This window comes from Solanum verrucosum, unplaced genomic scaffold, assembly GCF_900185275.1.
Source record: "Solanum verrucosum unplaced genomic scaffold, falcon-dt-bn FXZP01000253.1, whole genome shotgun sequence".
In the NCBI taxonomy this organism is placed as follows: domain Eukaryota; kingdom Viridiplantae; phylum Streptophyta; class Magnoliopsida; order Solanales; family Solanaceae; genus Solanum; species Solanum verrucosum.
Genome location: NW_026019984.1, coordinates 199166 through 208724, shown reverse-complemented (window position 1 = coordinate 208724; position 9559 = coordinate 199166). Strand labels below are relative to the sequence as shown.

The 9559-nt window shown below is 38.1% G+C and overlaps 2 pseudogenes across 1 annotated transcript; one reads left to right on the top strand and one right to left on the bottom strand.

The window, feature by feature from the left end:
- Window positions 1–1645: 1645 nt before the first annotated feature.
- On the bottom strand, window positions 1646–5630 carry LOC125818238 (putative disease resistance RPP13-like protein 1; annotated as a pseudogene). The gene is made up of 2 exons (XR_007442352.1): window positions 5579–5630; window positions 1646–5488 (listed from the first exon to the last, which is right to left on the bottom strand). The product of XR_007442352.1 is annotated as a putative disease resistance RPP13-like protein 1 (transcript).
- A 1069-nt stretch (window positions 5631–6699) lies between these two features.
- On the top strand, window positions 6700–9056 carry LOC125818312 (dynamin-related protein 4C-like; annotated as a pseudogene).
- Window positions 9057–9559: the final 503 nt, after the last annotated feature.

Genomic DNA, 9559 nt, shown 5'->3' with positions numbered 1-9559 from the left:
ATCTATGTATTGTCATTGATAGAAAAGGCTTCTAATTAGTTAACATTACACTTTGCTATGACCTTCCTAGACAAAAATTTTACTCCTAATTCCAACATGATTTAACAAGAGAAAAAAAAAAACAAAAAAGAAGGAATAACTTGCATTTATCATAACACCACTCGTTTTAATCATTACAGGTATTACCTATCAATATCGATGTAAGAAAAGCAGATTAACACTATTAAGGTCCTGAAATGCACATGAAAATTGCTCTCATCTTTGTATGAAACATAGATGCTTCTCAGATAACGCACCTCATAATACCTGAAAGTTTTCCAGATTAGGACTAATTTTGAATGAATAAGGAATTTTATGTTTATAAATTATTAAAAGTCAAAGAGCACCTCGACATCTCCTTTGAACAAGCCAGATGATCACCGCCCTCAGAAAGAAACAAATAAACTAGTTACAACTTACAAGTGTAATCTTTGCATTAAACCCCTACATCGATCTATGAAGTTTCTTGTGTAGGCAAGGTAAAGTCAATCTACCCATCAACTCCTCTTTGTTTTGCTTAATGACCCTCTCTGTATATAAAGTTTCTCCTTTGAACAGCATCCAATTCCGAGCCCTCCATGTATGGTAGATCAGTACCCCCAAATGGCTGCAATAACCTCCTTTTGTATGGATTTCCAATGTTTCCTCCTAATTTCCATTAACACTTGTCGCACGCCCTCATGTTGTAATCTGATTCCAGCCCATTGCATCATAGCTATTTCCAATACCAACTTCAGTCCTGAGGATGTTTAAGCAGTATGAATTGAAATACACATATATCATTTAATCAGTAAATAACATCAAGAAATTATACAAACAAATTTCACTCCTCAATGTCTTCCCTATTTCTTATACTGTACTTTTTATATTGCATTTACAGTTTGCTCTAACAATTACACCTTCAGAAATTCAGATAACTTAGACATGTTCTTTTTATGTCCCAACAAATAGATATGGTGATGGCGTATACTGACATTCCCATGGATGATTGATGCATATTCTTTCTTCATATGCTTAAAAGACCATAAATCAATAAGCAATGAGAAACCAATCCAATACCTGTCGTCCAAGAATTATATAACGCACAACAACTAGCTGCAAGTCTATAACATCTAATTCTGACAGTGGAAGTTTACTTATTTCCTAAAACTTCTGATCGTTATCCGTTATTATCTTTTCTAAAATTTATATTCTCTATGGAGCATAAAAATAAAGCTATGTGTTTGATGATGAGAACGACATAATTTATATTCTGAAAAGAATATTAAATGTCATTAATATCAAAGGGATACGTCATTTGTAATGATCACACAGATTTATGTATAAACAGTTCAAAGTATAAACATAACGTTTACAGTCAACGGTAATAAAACTGTGAAACTATGTTTATTCACTTACACTTTGCTGTCAGACCACATTGAAGCACTGTCTATTCAATAGAGAAGCAGCAGAACTTTCCTATTACCACCTGAGCTAGAACGGTAACAACTTGAATATATTGTTATCAGAATCCTGACAAAGAAAAAAGTTTGCTAAGTTAATAGCCGATAATCATTAATAAAAATCCTGAATAATGCTAAAGAAAAACTTACATTTGTTTTAAATGTTAAAGGTATTCGTCATCGATCTTTATGGTGGAGATATGAGCAATTTCTGGCCAGTATTTCCCCTTGTCAAATTTTAGGAGTGGTTTGAGGAATGGACATTTGGAAATAGATAGTTCAGAGAGGGAAGGGAGCATCCCTTTTACTGGAAGGGATTTGAGATTACAGCAATCAGTGATGGTCAGCTCAGAGAGGGAGGAGGGCAGGGGTGGAAGAGATTTGAGATTAGGGCAATCATCGATGATCAGCCTAGAGAGGGAGGTGGGCAGGGGGGCAAGAGACTGGAGTTGATGGCACGAGGAAATGCCTAGACATTGAAGAGAAGGAGAGGAGTGAAGCCCTTCTTCCAGCATTGACTGAATTTGAGGTAAATTACCCTTAATACATAGAGATTGAAGAGAGGTGAGGCTTTTGAGAACTTGGCTGCTTAATGTTTTCAGATTCTCTGTTCTAAGTGTTTGAATAGAGGAAGGCAACTCCCAATTCTCACCAGCAGCAAGAATCTCTTCGTCACTGCCATCATGTACAATCACTAACACTTTGAGACAGGGGATTCTCTGTAAACGCCACTCCTTTCGGCCATTCACCAGTTTCTTGCAATTCCAGATTGAAAGGAGTTGTAAATTGAAGGTCAATACTCCTTGAGGAAAGGACTCTATTTCTGGACAATTCGACAGTTGCAGTTCCTTAAGAGATGAAAGGAGTTGTGGCAGCCGCTTCAGCTGTGTAAGGTTGTTGCAAGCGAGCTTTTCAGTGGCAGTAGGAATTAACAAACTAGTAAGGTTGTGGCAACTCCTTATAGACAAATAACATGCTCTTGAGACCAACTCAGTTATAGAATCACATTCTACCAGTAGCAAATCCCCGAGAAACATCTCACCAACTGACGCCTCCAATTTCAATTTCTGGCAATCAGATATCCATATTCTCTTCAAGGTACTGGGAAGAATACTAAAAGGTAAGGAGGTAAGAGAGTTACAATTATCAATATATAATCCCTTAATCTGCTTCATTCCCTCAAGTTGGGATGTAAACAGCTGAGCTTCATCAAAAAGAACTCCAACCTTAGGAGAACCACCAACTTCAAACCATTTTAAACTTGAAAGTTGGATGGGTGTCTCCAAATTGAGTTCGGGACATTCTGAAATGGTCAATTCTTTCAGAGAACAGAGATTTTCAGGCAACTTCCCCATCAACTTTGGACAATTTGCAATTGAAAGCTTCTCAAGTGTAGGGAACTCTCCACTTCCTAGTACGTGCCATTGCTTCCACTCTGGCAAATGTTCAAATTCAAGCTTCTCAAGAGAGTTAAAAGACATTGTGGAAGACGAACTGCCATAGAATTCTTCAGTGACCTCTGTTATTCAATGCATCTCTCTAATCGAAAGGCTTTTCAAAGAAGGAAGCTGTCCCAGTGCTGGCAATGAATCACAGTCCTTGCAATGGCTAAGAGACAATTCTACCAGCTTAAGAAACAAAGGATCAGCTAGCCAATTTGGAAATTTGGTCCCTCTATATCCAGTGATTTCGACTTCTTTTATATTTTTATGTGGGCGTAGCTCATCAAGTATGTCTCTTTCAGTTTGTGAATTGTCTACACTACTACTTTTACTCCAAGCCAAAGATAACTTGTCAACATGATTCTTCTCCCTCATCTTTGCCTTCACAGCTTCCCTTCTATCAACCACATTTTGCAACTCTACAACTGATAGAGATCCATACAAGTTATGTACTTCACCCAAATCTTCCATTCTCAAACCACCGCGACCACCTACGCGAAACTTGGCTCCCACTAACACTTGGAGGCTTTTCAACTTGCTAAGATGTAGCGGCATCTTCAAGCGACAAGTGTTGCTTATGTCAAGCTGATGCAAGTTAATCAACTTCTCCATATGCAGCGGTAGCTCCTCAAGATAACCACAAGATGACAGGAGAAGTGTCTCTAAGTTATACATTACACAAATGGAATTAGGCAACTTTTCAATCATTGTCATAGAAAGGTCCAAAAATCTGAGGAGCTTTAATTTGATAAACAATTCATTTGGCAACTCCTTAATCCTGTAATGAGACAATGATAGTACCCTCAAGGATCTTAGTCTTGGCAGTATGTTAAGTTTCACCCTCTTGCTTAGAGGGTAATAATAATAATCATTGAGATCAATACATGTCGGAAGCAATGTCCTCAACTGCTCCAATTTGTAGAGGGGAGTCAATTTCTCAAACTCACCATCATTTCCCATTGAATAAGATAAGTGCCGACTTTTTTCCAACATATGAGATCCTTGGCTCTCTTCCAACCTGATACAAAGTTTTGAAGATGCAATTTGGGCTAAATCGTTGACAAGGTCATGCATTAAGAATGTCTCTATGTTCCCTTCCGAAGGATTTGGGACCCTTTCGAATAATGATCTTGACCTCAACTCGAGAAAGTATTGGCTGCCTGAATCTTCAATTATTTCATCTTCCTGTGGTACGAGACCATTGGCAATCCACAGATGAATAACTTGTTCTTTCCTAAATGGATAATCTTTAGGAAATATTGCACAAAAGGAAAAACATCTCTTTAAATGTGCGGGAAGATCATTGTAGCTCAACATCAATGCTGGTAGTATGTCATTGTGTGGCAGATCCCATATTTCACTTCTCAAAATACGTTTCCAGCTATCGACCTCTGATTTGGAGCGTAACATGCCAGCAAGAGTCTTCAGAGCTAAGGGCAGTCCTTTGCACTTAGCTGCAATTTGTTTTCCGACCTCTTCAAGTTCCAGATGTCCCATAGGATCCATGTTTTCAAATGCATGTCTTTTAAATAAAGACCAAGAGGCTTCAGTAGACAAATTGTCCATGCTAATTTGCTCATTTCCCATCATCAAGGCAACACTCACTTTACGTGTCGTCACAATGATCTTACTTCCTATATCTCCTTGTACAAAAACATTTCTCAAGTCATCCCACTCGTTGTAGTTGTCATTCCACACATCATCCAGAACAATAAGAAACTTCTTTCCCTTTAAGCTTTCCTTCAATTTGACTTGTAGCTGATTAAGATTGTCATCAACCTTTAAGTCGAATGAGCCAATTTCTTGAAGTAACCCTTTTGTTATTCTGAAAGCATCATATGGCTCAGAAACACAAAACCAGGCTTTCAAACCAAAATGGTTCTTCACCCTCTCATTATTGTAAACCGCTTTAGCAAGCGTTGTCTTACCCAAGCCGCCCATTCCTACAATAGGAACTACAGTCAGAATTTTACCATTCGCATCTCCAGACAATAAACGGTTAATCAAATCCTCTACTTCATTCTGCCTTCCAAAGATATCAGAATCATCAACCAAAGAAGTTGAAGGTGTTCTAGTTTCTTGTTTAGTCGAACCAAAATGCTCCTTTAAGCCAAGGTCACCAATCTGCTCTTGCAAATCCTTCAATGTTTCAATAGTATCTTCCAACTTCTCCTTTATGTTAAGACAAAAACCATCACTCAAGCACAGGTTGAGATCACTTACTTGCTGGTTGCTTGTTTCTGCAAGATTTTGATGCTGACCTTCCACCTTAAGCCTCAAAGCTTCATAATTGACTTCTTCTATTAAGTTTTCAGCAGAGTCCACAGCATCTCGAAGCTCATTAAGCCACTCGCTTACAGTTGGATTTGATGCTTGCTTATTCACTGCATCACTTAGCACAATCTGAAGACCACACAAAGTCATTTTCAGCTTCTTTAAGAGCCGAACATGATGCTTTTGCTTCTGAAACATGTTGAGAAGATCACCCTGAGGAGCAAGCCTATCAAAGAGAACATTCAAAGCTGAAGAGAGAAATGCTCCACCAACTACCTCCATTTCTGAAATCTGCAAGCAAAACAAGGAACCACAAAATGATTTTAAGAATTTTGAGAAAATAAATGTTTCTCTCTTAAATTACTAACAACTTTATTTTACCTGTTGAATGCTAAGAGTGATATGTAATCAAGAATGATAGTTCTCTCTCTCTCTCTCTCTCTCTCTATTTTGCTAGTGATCTTAATTGTAATTGATACAGCTATGTTTTATCTACAGTCTACAGCTTCCAGCCATAGAAAAAGAAGTGGCAAAACTATCCTTTTTCCCAAAAACAAAATAATGGAGTCTGGTTTCTCAATTCAATAATTGAAGCAAGAGAGGAAGGGGGGCCTCACCCCAGGTGTGGGACTCAAAAATAAAAGAGCTTTAAATGATAAATTTCAACACAGCCCATTATAGTGCTAAAAGGGACCCTACCATATCATGAATATGTTTACTCTACATTCTTGAAAAGTTCTTGTTTTTTCAAAAAAAGAAATCATTCTTGAAAATGTTATTGCTGAATTTTGAATTTAACAAAACTGGATTCCTTGTTTGAATGATACTCTACTTTCTAAATTTTATTGGAGATAAAAGATAAAGTTAAGTGAAGATATTGCTGGAGAGAACATGTTCTTTGCAACTGTAGGTCATTCATTACAACGTTTGTCTTGTTTTGTATAGATGGCAGTCGTAGAAAAGAAAAGTTGAAGTGGATATCTCCTCAAGATGTAAGCTGAATATATTCAAAATACCAAAATTTCCCTAACTAACAATAATTTAAAGAGGGATGGTGAAATTTCACATATCTTTTCATTTTCTATATCCTAGTGAAAAATTAACATATTCTGATCTCATTACATTGGAAGACAGCATTGAATTTGGCTGGAATGCTACCGACTTGCTTATGAATAGCAGTAAACATGGCTCTTAGTTAAACAGCTCAGTTGTTTTGAGGGAAACAAAAGCATTAATTATACTGGAAGTGTGTATCTGTAACTAGAAGTTCACACCATCTCTAGAAGAAGTTCAAGTGTTTTTCTGATGCATTAACTGTAACTAGAAGGATGAGATCAGTATTTTTTGGGATAAAAAACCATTAAGTCCCCATGCTATTCTTTTCACACTAATCTGCAGAAGTTCACATAAATGATCAAGTATCATGTATGTATAAATAGGGATACTTTGAGTTCATGCGGTCATCAAGAGTTAGATTTAATAGATACTAAACCTTCCCAGCAATGACATCCCAACAAGTAAGCAATGACTCTTCTTCCAGTGATCCAAAACATCTTGGAGGGGTAGAACCACAAGGCTCTGTAGTCCATGCACCAATTGTTTTATCGTTCAATGATATGATTCGACCGCTCCTTGATTGTGTGGACAAGCTTAGGCAACTCAATAGTATGCAGGAAGACATTAAGCTGCCTAGCATCTTCAAGCTTGGACACCTCAACATCATGCAGGATGGCATTCAGCTGCCTGCCATTGTGGTGATTGGTGATCAGTCTTCGGGGAAGTCCAGTGTGCTTGAGTCACTTGCCGGAATTAGTCTTCCTAGAGGGGAAGGCATTTGCACTAGAGTGCCTCTCATCATGAAGCTCCAAAATCATAGTGAGACAAAGGTTTACTTGGAGTACAATGGAAAATCAGTTCCAATCGATGAATTTCACGTAGCAGAGGCCATTATTCTTGCAACTAATGAGATTGCTGGACATGATAAGGGAATAACCAATATCCCTTTAACACTCATAGTGAAAAAGAATGGTGTTCCTGACTTGACTATGGTGGATTTGCCTGGAATACCTACGGTCCCGGTTCATGGAAAATCAACAGATACTTTTGAACAAATTTCAGAAATTGTTATGAAATATATAACACCAGAGGAAAGCATAATTGTGAATGTTTTATCAGCCACTGTTGATTTCCCTGCTTGTGAATGCTTTAAGATGTCCAAAAAGGTGGACAAAACTGGGGAAAGGACTCTAGTAGTTGTGACAAAGGTAGATAGAGCTCCTGAAGGGCTGCTTGAGAAAGTTACTACAAATGACATGAATGTTGGACTTGGCTATGTTTGTGTTAAGATTCGTATCGCGAACGAGTCTTATGAAGAAGCTCTTAGTGAGGAAGCAAGGCTTTTTGAAACTCATGCACTGTTATCCAAGATGGACAAGTCCATGGTTAGCATTCCTGTTCTGGCACATAAGTTGGTGCAAATTCAAGCAAACATCATTTCCAAGTGCTTTCTGGATATTGAGAAGAAGATCAACGACAAACTCGCAGTAAATGTTGCTGCTCTCAACGGTTGCCACAGCATTCAGGTTCTGTTGCTTAAGCTTTGGCTACATTCATGCGCATTCAGAGTTTGGCTATTGAGTCTCTGAAGAAAAATTTTCTTGGAGTAGAGTTTGATGAGTACACTGAAGATTTTGATAAGCAATGTGCTGCTAAATGGTCTGAGTTGATTGATCTTGAACTCAAACAATACTCTGCTGAGCTACGTTCAAAGTATCCTGATGAGAAGGAAGACAACTTGTTCGTTGAGCTCATGTTTTTAAATGAAGCACAAAGGATTGGATTTCCCGATTTCCTGGATGTTTTGCAGAAGAATGTCAGGGACATTTCTGCCACTACAGAGGAGTTTGTTGGAAAATTGTGGAACTATATAGAGGGAGTTGTCATCGAAGTTTTGATGCATCATTCTGGTAGTTGCCCAAAACTTCAGTATTTCATTAAGAGGGCAGTGCAAAATTTGATTGCCAACAAGAAGGATAAATCGGTCAATGGGATACGAGAAATCATTGGGATGGGTAGGCTGACTGACCTCACTAGTAGTACTGAATATGTTGCTACTTATAGCAGTCTCATGGGTCAAAAAAAGAAATTTATGAAGTTCTGCAAATATTCCAAAGGGGGGACGAAAATAAACATCAAAGGATTTGGAGTAATTGATGTTTTTTTTTGAGGTGACAGCCTAAAGATGTTGTGCAGCAAGCTTTTGAATTGAAGATGACTATGGCTGCATACTGGAAAATTGTGTTCAGTCCTCAAAAGTTGGGTAACCATGAGATCAAGGTGGAAATTGTTAATGATCGAATGGCAACTTTGCATGTGAGGTTCTTTGCATATTGGCAATTTGCTTTCGGTCTTGAAAAGTTTGTTAATGAGATTAAGGATGAGGTTCTTGGTGATCTAATAGCATCCCATGGTGGTGGATCTGAGAGTTCCCTGCAAGAATCATTGGTTGCTGAGATGTGCTTTAGGCTCAAAAGGAGTGTGAAGTTGCTTGAAGAGTTAAAAGAGATGGTGGCGAAGATTATGGAGTACAGTCTTGGTTCATCATATTAGTTCAGAACAGGCTTAGACTACTGTTTCATGATTTGCCCTGGATCTCTCCTTGTCATTAAGACCTTGTTTTTCTTCTTTCATTGCGTTTATCTATCTACCTAGTACTCTTTATCGAATTTACAGCTACAATGGAAGTCTTTATGTTAATGATTTTGATTCTGCATTTCTGTTTCGTGTTTCGTTTATCACTTTTTTTGGCTGTGTTTTACGGTTTGAGTGGTCAGTATTCAGCTTCAAAAAATTGGTGTAGATGCAGTTGTCATGTGTATTATTTGTTACAGTTATTACTTGACTGCCTAGACCATTCTTCTGTGACAAGATCCCTGTTTCATGTCAGTAGGAAGTTACTACTTGTACCGTTTGAGATAACAGTGATATATAGGGTCAACTTCCGTGCACCTCAACTATTTCATGGAATACCTACTACCTCTCACTAGTATTTCACTTTGTAACTCTGACATCAAGGCTTAAGCTAGTAGTAGGGATTTGAACCCTATCTCTAAGGTTTACACACACTTCATTGACCACTAGCTCACTGCCTTGGATTCTCACACTGCTAGTATAGAAAAAACAGTAGTCTGGTGCACTAAGCTCCCACTATGCACATGGTTTAGGGAAGGACCGGACCACAAGGGTCTATTATACAGAGTCTTACCCTGCATTTTTGTAAGAGGTTGTTTCCACAACTTGAACTGTGACCTCCTGGTCTTACACGACAACAACTTTACCAATTACGTAAGATTCTCCTTCTCA